This window comes from Schistocerca americana, chromosome 5, assembly GCF_021461395.2.
Source record: "Schistocerca americana isolate TAMUIC-IGC-003095 chromosome 5, iqSchAmer2.1, whole genome shotgun sequence".
In the NCBI taxonomy this organism is placed as follows: domain Eukaryota; kingdom Metazoa; phylum Arthropoda; class Insecta; order Orthoptera; family Acrididae; genus Schistocerca; species Schistocerca americana.
This window is the reverse complement of record NC_060123.1, coordinates 256649211-256662956: the sequence shown is the minus strand read 5'-3', so window position 1 is coordinate 256662956 and position 13746 is coordinate 256649211.

Sequence of the window (13746 nt, the reverse complement as noted above, 5' to 3'; positions counted from 1 at the left end):
AATAACTTGTAAAATCTTTCAGAGGAAATTACAATAACCTTTCAAGAGCAGAAGGCGATAATGTTTGGACTTGAATGAAACTCTGAGAATATGTTTCCCGGGCTGAAGGCCCACAACTAACCTTGCCAAATTAAAATATAAAATATAGTTAAACTACAACAACATGAACACTGCCAAAAGGGTAATTAAGAGAATGGCAATCAGGTGTCTCCAGTGGATCGGTCTGCCCTCGTTCACTTAGGCGAGACTAGTGGTGAGTTCAACTACACTTAATTCTTGCGAAGCCAACCAAAGGACAGTCACGAACCGACCGACCAACCGCTTGCTTGCCGCGACGAAGTACACGAGAATTCAAACCCCGCCTGCCCCCCCCCCCAAAAAAATTACAAGTATTACTATCCCCAAACAAACGCGTATGTTAACTGAGCTGCCAAAACTACACACCATGTTGGGCAGCAACAGCAGGTGAGGAACAGACACTGCCTAAAAACTACGTTAGCGGCCAGGGCAGGTAACCAGAACACTAATGGCCACAAGGCAGAAAATTCCGCTGGTGCACTTGACTATGGATAAATTAATTTGATCAATCCTACCTGACGGCGGCTATCTCGAACACTTCATTCGTTGTTACTCACAGGAAAACCTCCACAACAGCAACGCCGGAAGCAACAACGTAATGCTCAAAACCACTCAACCTTCACGTCCTGGGTCGGCGAGCGACGATGCTCGTACCTATCGGACAGCTCCAGACAGACTCCGTCACTGCGCAGAGACCGCCAGCGCCCCAGTCGACGACGCCGCACGGAGATGTCCTCGGACAAACCGGCCGACCAACAATCCACCAAAAGTCAGGCCCCGCTTAAGTGATGCGTGGCGGCAACAGCCGGGCGGGCGATGTCCACGCAGGGCTCACTGCAGCTGCAAGTCGGTGACTGGCTGGCCCGGGCTGCACTCCAGACGCGTTGTAACTGACTGCCAGGGCCCAACTCACGACCCGACCTGCCGCCGTGAACTTTCCTCCTCGCAAGTTCCGACTGACACGACAGACGACAGCCGGGAAGTAATAGCAGTCAAGCAAAGATACTACGAGAGGGGATATATCGATACGCGGTGCTAACTCTGCTCACGGTCAGGCAAAGCAGGAACTCAGTGACAGTAATAATTTAAATTAACGTAGTGAGGAGAACTTACGTCAAAAACAGGGTGTAAAATACGTGATGGCGTGAACACGACCCACGCACGGCTCACCCAACGCGATGTTGGATGCCGCCTGGTACCGTTTCGGGCACATGATGCGGTAACGACAACATGTAAGCGGAGCAGACACTGAAGGGTCATCACCCTCGCGAAGATATGGGCTGCAAAAGGCGAAATCCATTGATACAAGCGATTTTGACAAAGGGCAGATTATTGTTAAGCAGAGCCTGTGAACAAGTACGTCCAAAACGGTGAAGTTGTCCGAATGTCCACGTGCTACTATCATGCGCATCTGCGGAAAGAGGAAGAAGGGTTGTGAAATTACCTCTAGGCGCTAAATGTTTGGACGTGCACGACTCTTCACAGAACGTGGGGTTCGGAGGACTGTCTGCTCTATAAAGTAGGACAGAGCAGAGCTGAAAGAGCACAATTCTGGTGCATGCACAAGTGTTTCGGAGCACGCCGTTCATCGTACATTGTTGAACATGGAGCTCCGCAGCAGACCATCCCTACGTGTTCCCATTTGACCAAACGACATTGTCAGTTACGATTGCAGTGGGGAAGGGGCCATCGATACTCGACAGTCGATCAATGGAAATGTGTCAGCTCTATGCTGGCGCAAATTGAGACGCGTATAGCGCGTGTGGCATTTTTGTAACTCCACAGGTTTAAATGGGAATGCGCAAATTGGGACGTGACGCGAGGGGCATGCGACACGCGCCTGCGCCAGATCTTGCGGCCTTGTGGTTGTGGCAGAGTTTCTCGCGCTGAGAGTCAAGTGAGCATGCGGCAGGGATGAGGCGGGGGAGCGGGAAGACAGTCCTGCCACATGACTTCGGCATACCGCATTGAGGAAGCGAAAGTATTGCCCATCCGAAAAATACAGCCTTACAGTTTACTGAATTTCATTCTTTTCGTTAGTACATAGTAGCTTTCAATTACATATACCTGTATAGTTTTTTGTTTTATTTATTCTTTTGTCAAAAACAATGCGCAGTTTAGTAACTGGTGAGCCATTAGCTAGCTTAGAAGGATGACACGAAAGTAAAACAAGGTTATCTACTTGCTGCCTGCTACGTTGGCGCATCTCTACGATACGTTACAAAAAGTAGAAAAGGTATAATCTCCACAGGTATGGCCTGTTTGTGCTCCTGGTAAAAATCGTCCAAAATCGGAAATAGATAAGTTTCACTATCATTACTTGGACAAGGATTTAATAAGAGACATTATACTACTTACTTGTGGACATCACATTTCCACTGCAAGTTATAAACAGTCGAGGAGCCCTCACGAATAACAGAGTTTTAATTGTGTCGAGAAAAAGCATTTCAGTGGTTGCATACACACCATCAGCATTAATAAGGCGTGATTATACAACAGGCAACAAAAATAAAGAAGTGGTCGGGTATTATTCCGAAAGTAAGAGCATCCTGAAAGAGTGTGGTGATTTAATATATTTAATTTGTTGAAATGTATTGCTGAGAAAGGCAGATCCATTTTCATGTTTTTCGAACGACGTGAACTCTTTCGCTCACAATGCGTACCTGTCAATTGTCAGCTGCTGACAATACGCTGACCATTGTATTGTGCTACGGATCAATAGCTTACTTTTCTCAGTAACAACAACTTCATCCGCGAATCACACATTGTCATTCTGGCAAACCGTAGGCGAGTAATCAGCATCTGGCGTGTGCCTATCACTCCTCCTGAAGGCTACCCTCGTCATTATTTTAATACTGCTCAGATGAAGAAACGGAATAAAATCCTTTGGTAAGTTCGCATTCCAGTCGTTCAGTGTTATAAATATGATGGATCAAGGGGATTCAACCAAAATTCTAACAGAATTGGCGATTTATTTTTGTGAGAATTGTTAACCTTTTCTCATTCGAAGAAGCATCGCCATTTATGAGTAACGGCCACATTTCTCTTCTTGACGGGTTTAATTGTACTTATTTTGCCAAAATACAGTATAATTTGCACAAACTCATCTTGCAGCAGCTATTGCCACAGAATTCTGAAACAGAGTGTCTCATTAAACAAGTAATTGGCGTGAGGTCGAGAGTGAACGCGCTACATAGGATCCATTTTCTCGAGATCGGAGACAGATAGACACCTCCTCCCAAGTCTAAAGAAAAATTCAATATGTTAGTTAAAATTGATACGTATCAACATATAATAGGCACCAAACGCAGAATCATAGCGACCCCTCATTTTCATTCCAAACTTTTCGAATTTTGCGTTGTGTGTTACTGAAATGTGTATATCACGGTAATTATGACCATTAGCGAGATGATGGGCACTTCACCACGAAACTGACATATAACGATAAAAGTAAGGCGCAATTCAAATATCTTTACAGATTAGTTTGTGCAAAAACGTTCGAGAAAGATCACAGGGTGCGCGCGCTTCGATATTGTCTGCGAAGGGTGTTCAAATGGCTCTGAGCACTATGGGACTTAACATCTATGGTCATCAGTCCCCTAGAACTTAGAACTACTTAAACCTAACTAACCTAAGGACAGCACACAACACCCAGCCATCACTAGGCGAAGGGTGTTGCCAACCGACGTGTGCAAAGTAAGTGTACGCGTCTCAATAGGCCCAGGGTAAGCCCGGTACGTGCGGAAAGTGCGCTGTAGTGGCATGTCACGTCACACGTTCTATACGCGCCTCACTTTGCGCTTAGCCTTGCGAATGACTTTTTTGCAACTCTAGGTCCGTGGTTGTCTCCACTAGGGCCGTCATCGAGGTGGACTGCTGTTCGAAACGTGCAAGACCACAGACGCAGGCTGTGGGAGACTTTATTCTGCGCTTGCATGGGACCTGTCGTAATAATCGAAGACACCTGCGAACCACCTGCATCCCTTCATGCTTCATATCTTCCCCGTCGGCCGTGTCATCTTTCAGCAATATAATTGTCCGTGTCTCGGAGCGAGAACCGTGTGCAGCGGTGTCAAGAGCATTATAGTGAACGTTGATGTCTCTTCGACCAAATTCACTTGATGTAAATTCTATGGATCCCATCCGTGTCGCTATCGGGCACCATCACCACGTCCATAAATCAGCGGCCCATTATTTACGCGAATTACATGATCTGAGCGTAGACATCTAATGTCACATATCTCTAAAAACCTATCAAAAAACTGTCGGATCACTGATACGCAGAATCAGTGATGTTTTCCGGACAAACAAGCTACTAAGCTATGTTTTAGCTCATAAATGTATGTCTTCGCTCAAATTCTTTTTGTAGTTTGTCAATCCAGTCAATGTTTCGGATCAGAAAGCACACAGAGTCTCAAAATTATGGTGAACAGAGCTCATATTTGGAGAGCATGAGATGTTTCAGATGCTTCTGTCAATGTGTTGCCGCGATATTTATCATTTTCAAGAAACAAGGAAACCGAGGCTGAGAATGTTTCCCTGTGTGTCTTAACAATTGACTACCGATGGTTTTGACTGCTTGAAATGATGTTGGTCCAAGGATCATATGAAAAAAATGGTTCAAATGGCTCTGAGCACTATGGGACTTAACTTCTGAGGTCATCAGTCCCCTAGAGCTTAGAACTACTTAAACCTGACTAACCTAAGGACATCACACACATCCATGCCTGAGGCAGGATTCGAACCTGCGACCGTAGCGGTCACGCGGTTCCAAACTGAAGCGCTGAGAACCGCACGGCCACACTGGCCGGCGACATGTGAAGCAGCATCCGCAAATAGCAACATTCACCATTATACGGATGAACAGTATCCGTACATACCAGTCCCATTATGAAAGTAGATTATATGTCATCTACCGAAGAATTCTTAACGTCTCTTTTTCTTCTGCAAAATTTTTTCGTCGTTTGATTCCAAGTGTAATAGTGCGGGACTTCGTGATACAGCATCGTCTTTGCAAATTCGTCAGTTTCGTATAACTACAAAAAAAAGCGATCTAGTTTGCGTTTGGTGGAGCTCCAGATCTCTGGGCTGCATTACCTTCCATGTAATAGACCCGTTGACCGTTTTCCAAGTAAACACTGAGGAGCAAGGGAGCAGAAAAGCGTTCATGTATGTCGAAACCAAAATTCGTCATACAGCTTCATTACTGTTGACGTAAGGTCCCACCTCAAACTGTTCGACTTCAGTGACGAGTGCACTGGGATCCGGAAATCGGAAAATTGTCATATCACTACTTTTATTCACATATTTACATTTTTATTGGATCGGTTTAACTGAATTTCAAGCCTCTATATTGATACGTGGATCGGATGATTTCTAAAGAATACGAGAGTAGGGGAGAATCCATTGGTTATGAATCTCGAAATCAACGTTATTGACTTCAATAGTTTGTTGCATATCCTCCATCAGCTGGTTTTCGATGTCTATAGAGGGTGTAACCATCGCCACAAGTTTGTGTTTCTTGGGACGTAAGAGGCGGATAGTTTTTGGTGCATTTTCCATCTTCCAGTATTTGTTATTGTTGTGGATGGAGGTGTCAATATGATTTTTGTGATCTAGCGCCATGCAGTGGCGAGTTACAGCAAAGTGGATAATGCGAAAATATGCTATGTGCTCAAATGTCTATGTATACCAGTTTTCATGGCGAGTGGCTGAACGGTATAGAAGTTTATGTGCTGCAGCGCTAACTACTGGCTAGTTACAGAGAAATGGAAACATACACACATCTGCCAACTTTCGTGGTAATCGATCAAAGGATGTCGAGATCTCTTAATCTCAAACAGATGTCCCAGCTACCATTTTTAGATGTGAAGATGAGCGAGTTAACTAAAACAACGCATTATTCTGTTATTTACACGTATTTGTGTCTCTTTATTTCCGATTGTAATGCAGGAAGCGCATCGTGGTTTGAAAACCGTAAAACCTAACAGTACTTTGGATTGGTTTCATTCTTTGTGGGGTCCTTTTTGCAATCATTTGGCTTTCATAAAGCCACGTCTTAAATATAGATACCGTTATGTCGTGACCACAATCAAGACAAAATCTGAAAGTAGGATCGTCAGTGCATTACAACACATAGCGCTGGACGCACAACTATTACGGCCGCCAATGTAAAGACGGAACAGAACTGCCTGCTGGACGGATAGTGCTCCTGTCTGTATAAACATCAAGTTCTCCAGAATAAGCAAACACTTTAATGTCGAGGATTTTCTAGGAACTATAACTTCTAAATAACAAAATGTACGCTGATGAACGGTTCTGAACTGGCTTAACGGAACACACCAGCCAACGACGCCAATGGCTACTGAAAAACGCTTGCAGCACATGTTTCGCCAATATGCAGGATATCTAAAAACTGTTCACGCAGTGCAGATATCAAAAAGGACAACAAAAACAGAGAAACAAAGAAGGCAACGTTAAAATCCTTAGAACATTCGTGCATAAACATATATTTTAATATAACTTGCAATAAAGTAACATGTTTCAAACTATTTAGTCACATAGTTCGTATGTACATATAGTAAGAAACAGAGCTGTGTATATTTTTCCTAACGCGTGTGGCAAAAAGTAAGCAGACTTGTATACTTTTTGTTTTATGGGACATGGGCTCCTAAGTGATTTGATATAGCCCCCCCCCCCCCCCCCCCCCTCAAGATCTCCTCTCCTGTGCCTTCTCCTCACCTCATAGTATCACCCATACACAGAACCCTCAAATTATTTGGTGTATATAAACTTGCCTTCCCTGAAACTTTAGCTTTCTGCGGCTCTCTAATGTAACGATAGTTATTCGATGGTGTCTTACGACAAGTCCTGTCACACTATACTGTGTTGTAGTTGGTATTTACCACAGCTACATATACATCTGCACCTACACCTATTTCTTCATAAGTACTCTGCAGTTCACATTTGATTGCCTTGCCGAGGATTCATCGAACCACCTTCAGACTATTTCTCTACCGTTCCACTCTCGAACAGTGATCGCGAAAAACGAAAACTAAAACTCTCCGTACTTGCTCTGATTTTACGAATGACGATCATTTTTCTTTATGTCTGTGGTGTCAAAAATATTATCGGATTCGGAGGAGAAAGTCGTTATTTAAATTTCGTGAAAAAATCTCACCGCAACGAAAAACACCTTTGTTTTGATGACTGCCATCCCATCCAGCGTGACACTCTGTCCCCTATTTCACGAAAATATAAAACGAGCTGCCCTTCTTTGAACTCTTTCGATGTTCTCCGTCAATCCTGTCTGGTGAGTATACCATACAGCGCTGCAATATTCCAGAAGAGAACAGACAATCCTAGTGTAGCCGTCTCTCTAGTGGACCTGTTCCATCCTTGCAGTATTCCGCTAATAAAACGCTCTCTCGTTCGGCTTCTTCATAACTTTATCAGCGTGACTTTTCCAGTTTAAATTAAACCTAATTGTAGTCCCTATTTGTTTAATTGAATTGACAGTCTTTAGAGTTGTCGTTTGTCGTGCAACGACATGTTCCATTTCTCTCTGATTTTCCAAAGTACCTCTTCATTTCTCATCTTATCAGTCCATTTATTTTTCACCGTCCTTCTCTACAACCACAAGTACTGGGATTTTGCTCTATGCAACACCGCACCCTAGTTGTAAATTCTCATTAATTTCTCTTTTACATCAGTGTATTTGTTTTGGTGGGGAAAGTTCTCTCGTTGCGTGTTTCTTATATTTTCCCTGCTTGCCGCCGTCATGTCATACTTCGCTTCTGAGCTAGTAGAACGTTTGAAATTGTTTACCACGTGTTCCCCAATTTTTGTGCTAAGTTGGCTGTCAAGGTAATCGCCTCTGTCCTCAATACATTACTCTCTCTCTGGTTTACTCGCAGTTTTGAAATAATAACTGTCCAAAATTATTCTTATAAAATGCTGTGTAATTTTATATAACCAAACTGACTAAATGAAGTTCTAAACATTAAACGATACGAATGCGAATGTAACACTCCACTGTAAGAATAAGACCATCTGACAAACAAATGAAATTATAACCAAACTTTACTTAAATCTAACCTGATAATAATTCTAAAGTGCAAAGCTTAATTGTAACTGATCTTATTGTATCCCGACTTTAATGTTATACTGGTCCTAACAATTAGTACTGCTCGAAAGTGTTGAAAATAAAAGAATGGTTCAGACGGCTCTGAGCACTATGGGACTCCTGAGGTCATCAGTCCCCTAGAACTTAGAACTACTTAAACCTAACTAACCTAAGGACATCACACACATCCATGCCCGAGGGAGGATTCGAACCTGCGACCGTAGCGGTTGCGTGGTTCCAGACTGTCGCACCTAGAACCGCTCGGCCACCCCGGCCTGCTAAAAGAATGCAGCGTATCAGAAAACCAGTTACCGTAAAGAAACCTAAGCCAGAGAAATGCAAGGAAAAGCTGCCGTGCTAGGCACATCCTGCTTTACTTTGAATGGCTGTGTTCCACCGGTGCAATATGGCGACACACAATTACAAAACAAAATTTTTCGGGGAGACGGTGGAAGAAACCCGATTTACTAAATGCCTGAAGAAGTAATATTAGGTCTACAAGTTTGCTTCAGCCGTTTTGCAGTAGAAGGCATTAATGGAAAGTAGTGGTGGAAGTCGTAGCTCCGGCATCAGAATATTAGTCGATTTTTTATTGCATCTTAAAATTATTCTCGACTGAATATGTCAACTTACGAGCCCATTTCTCGTCATCTGCGAGAGGTTTTAATTTTCTGCTTTGATATGAAGAAATCTGCGGCTGAGGCTCACAAAAAGTTGGGTAAGATCTGTGATGAGACGCCTGTTAGTGACAGAACTTTGCAGAAAATGGTTTCCATGCTTCAAGAACGGTAATTTTGACATTGAAGACCGCTATGGTTGTGAGAGAAAGCTTTCGATGCTACTGCAACCGACGAGAACCATCACAGGAGATCGTTATCGAAAGCAGTTGATGTGTTTGAGCCGATCACTGAAAGACAAACGGCCACAGTACAGCGACAGACATGAAAAGGTAATTTTGCAGCATGAAAGTGCTCGACCCCATGTCGCAAAACCCACCAAAACCTAACTGGAAACGTTGGAAGTCCTACCCCACCCGCCTTATTCCCGAGACATTGTTCCCTTTGGCTAACAACTCTTTAGCTCAATGGCACACGACCTGGCTGCCCAGCGCTTCCTGTGATATGAATAATTGCTAAATTGGATCGGTGCATGGATCTTCTCGAAAGACGCCCAGTTCTTCCACCGCGGGATTCGTATGCTGCCCGAAAGATGGGAGAATGCAGTGGTCAGCGATAGCCAATATTTTGAAAAGTTAATTTTTTGTAAGATGCTCACAATAAAGCCTCCAACTTTGAGAAAAAACGGCGGAAGCAAAGTTGTAGCCCCAGTTGTATTCAAAACTATACTGATAACCTCTTCCTTGAGAATTACCATCATTTTTACAATATCACATCTTACAAAAAACACGTGACTGTACCACAAAATTAAGTAATATAATGGTAACGCTGAGTGCAATTTATGTGAGCAGATAACTTAGTTTGATCACGTTTTCTGGACAATCAAAGTAACGAATCCAAAGCAAAAAAGAAAAATCACTGACATTTTCACAAACTCATCATAAATTACACACAGGCAAGTAGTGCAACAACAACAGTCCTAATTCTGAGTTCATGGTTCACTATATGCCAAGAAGTGTAATTAATTAGTGACTAAGGATGTGCGCAACTGTGATAAAGGTTTGATTCTCAAATGGAAAAGATCAAGCTGCGATTGTGGAACTTTGCAGATTATGTTAGTTATTCATTTCGTATGTTTACTTCACTGAAACCAATTATTGATAGGTGGCTACACTGAGTCAAAGCCCCAGAGATTGCGCCAAAGATCATTATTCCGTCACCTCCACTGGCGCAGTAGTAGTTCAGAGGATGTCGAGAGCAGTCGTTGTTCTGTTGGGTGAAAGAGTAGACGATCTGAGTGTTGACTGAAATGTTGTACTGTTCGGTTGGTGTAATGTATAGATGGAAGAAGATGCAATTGTCAGAATATATTTGAGAAAGGAGATGGGCTTTTGATTTACGATGTTGGTGTAATGGAATATGTTCGTCAATATATAATGAGGTAAAAAGGTATTACAGTTTTCTTTATTAACAATCCCTCTTACTCACAGGTACAGTAAACAAAGCATCTGGCTCGTGTTCATTTATTAGACTTGTAGTGCTGGTTTCTATGTGCAATTTATAGTATTTCTGGTTTTTCAATTAGTTCACTGTAAATGGTGTTTAAAATATTTTGTCGTATTGAGAAAGAACCGAGACAGATACATGTACGTTGAGTCACACTACCACGCACAGAACAGCTGGACTTGTGCTTTTATAGTTAAAGGGAACTTAATTAATCAATTGTGTTAATGGGAATTCCTTGTCATTCTTTATTTTAATTTTATGCAGTCAGATTGCGTGCTAATAATAGTCAGGGCCAACCGGTCACACAGGCTAGTAAAATTATTGCATTTATTCATTAATATTAGTCTTTTCTTTTTAATTAAGCCCCCATGCAATGATTGGTGCCTAGGCAGAGACTTTGGCTGTAGAAGTTCAAATGGCTCTGAGCACTATGGGACTCAACTGCTGTGGTCATAAGTCCCCTAGAACTTAGAACTACTTAAACCTAACTAACCTAAGGACAGCACACAACACCCAGCCATCACGAGGCAGAGAAAATCCCTGACCCCGCCGGGAATCGAACCCGGGAACCCGGGCGTGGGAAGCGAGAACGCTACCGCACGACCACGAGATGCGGGCGGCTGTAGAAGTCTTCAGTTTGTTTCTTCAGGAAGAGTTCGATCTCTAGAATCACCTCTTCCTCATTCTAGTTATGGATGCTAAGTAAAGATTTCTTCACTGCAAGTCAGGAGTATGAGTGGGGAGTTTTCTCTGGTGAGGGGGCGGGAGGGGGGGAGGAAAGATGGGTAAGAAAATATATGAGAGCTCAAAGAAGCTGGAAGTGCGAATGTGTCCAGTGAAGATTAATCAAGGGCGCTGTCGTGGAGCAAAAACACCGGCTTGGGCGACTTCCCACGACGCTGCGTCTTGACAGCATAATCTGTTACCACCACACCACGGCAGTCCCAGACAAGGCTCAGCATCACCTAGGCCAAAGATGGTTGGACATTCACCTTCTTCAATTGTGGCGGACTTCACATGTTTCCAGCGCTCGCTTTCATCCTTTGTCTTGGGCTCATAGTGAAATTGTCAGCCCATATCCATGGTGATAAAGTGATTGTATAACTCATCAGTGGAGCCCTGATTTTCATGCGCTATCAAATCGTTGAACATGCGTTCGTTTGAGGGGAGATATTCAAAGACGAACATGTCCACTAAGTGCAGTTTTTCACAGACTTATTACAGGCATACGTATGAATGAAAATAACATATCGCAATGCAAAGCTCCTTGACTTTTGCGCCAAAAGGCAGTTTACATTTATAAATAAAACCAACAATGAAAATATCCCATTTGCATGAACCATTTCGATATGTTAGGTTTTGAATGTCTTTCAAAGGCAAATACATATATTTTTTTTCATTTTTTTTCAAACTAACTGTATCATATTACGTATCTGTAACAACTTATGTGATATACAAAAGAAATTATAAACTGGCAACTGTAACATTAATATACAATGATTTGCCGAAGGTTCTGATTTTTTGTTGCTTCACTTACTTAAAACGTTTGGTATCACTGTAACAAAGTGCAATGATGTATCAGTGCCATTACATATTATAACGGTATCTTGAGGTAACTATTAGACTTAAATATAACCAGGATCATCTTGCCAGCGAAAGGCAAAGATCCCGAGTTCGAGACTCGGTCCGGCACACAGTTTTAACCTGACAGGAAGTTTCAAATCACAAGCAGTTTCCTGTAACTCTGTTTTGAAAAACGTGATTATATCGTCAATGACGGATGTATACCATATTAAGTCCTCTCGATTTTTCTTCTTCTCCGAGAATAGGTCACAGTAAATCATCAACATCTTTCTTCTAGTCATCTGAGATTGGATAGATGAAAATTACTTCAGTTGGTGGTTAGGGAAACAGTTTCGTAATGGCCGATATGCGTTTTTAAAGAGACTTCTGCTGTTGTACGTATAACTGGGATCTCTACGATACATTGCTTCAATGTCAATTTGTTTCGCATAGCTTCGTAATTGCGTATGATAATACGTTTAATTTCACTTTTTCTTGTTTTTCTTTTTTTGCGTAGTCAGTTTGCAGCCCTCCAAGATTTCCTCTCCTGTCCCAGCCTCTTCATCTCAGAGCAGCACTTGCAACCTAAGTTGTCAATTATTTGTTGGATGTATTCCAAACGCAGAACCTCCTCACTTCTTATCTTATCAGTCCAACTAATTTTCAACACTCGTCTGTAACACCACACCTCAAATGCTTCGATTCTCTTCTGTCCCGGTTTTCCCACAGTCCAGATTTCACTACTGTATAATTCTGTGCTCCACACGTAAATTTCAGAAACTTCTTCCTTAAATTAAGGTCTACCTTTGATACTAGTAGACTTCTCTTGGCCAGGGATACCCTCTTTCCCAGGACTATTCGGCTTTTGATGTCCTCCTTGCTCTGTCCATCATTGAGTATTTTGCTGCCTAGGTAACCGAATTCCTTAACTTCATCTACTTCGTGATGATCAATCCTGATATTAAGTTTCTCGTTGTTTTCATTTCTGCGACTTCTCATTACTTTCGTCTTTCTTCGATTTACTCTCGGTCCACATTCTGTACGCATCAGACTGTTCAATCCATTCAGCAGATCATGTAATTCTTCTTCACTTAGAATAGCAATGTCATCAGCGAATCGCATCGTCGACATCCTTTCACCTTGAATTTCAGTTCCACTCTTGAACAGGTTGAACAACAGGGACGAAAGACTACATCATTGTCGTATTTTTTTAATCCGAGTGCATCGTTCCTGGTCTTCAACTCTTATTATTTCGTCTTGGTTCTTTTACATATTATATATTACCCTTCTCTTCCTATAGCTTATCCCAGTTTTCTGAGAATTTCGAACACATTGCATCATTTCAAATTGTCGAACGCTTTTTCCAGGTCGACAAATCCTATGAACGTGTCTTGACTTTTCTTTAGTCTTGATTTTATTATTAACCGCAACGTCAAGAAGGCCTCTCAGGCCAAAACCTGGATCGTAATTAAATAATCAGCAATATAGTCAAATGGCGGTGTGTTCATTCAAAAAATAAAAAAAATATTTAGATTCTGCTTGTCCAATATTTTGCGTTTCATCGTGTATGTTTTTTTTCTTTTAATTGTGTATATGTCAGCATTTGTGTGCCGCATCCTCATTTATTCTGTATCATATCACGAAACACGCACACTGAGGTAACAAAGCAATAAAAATATTTAGTATAAAAACCCAGTTGTATATTAATTTCTATTATCTTCTAAAACAGTACACAGCAACTAGTTTCTCAAAATTTTCTTCAGCTGCCCTCATACGTTTGCCTCACACACCTCTCAACACCACAAGAAGTGGCAGATGCCCACTTAAGTGAAGAAATTTCGGAAATAGTCAGACACC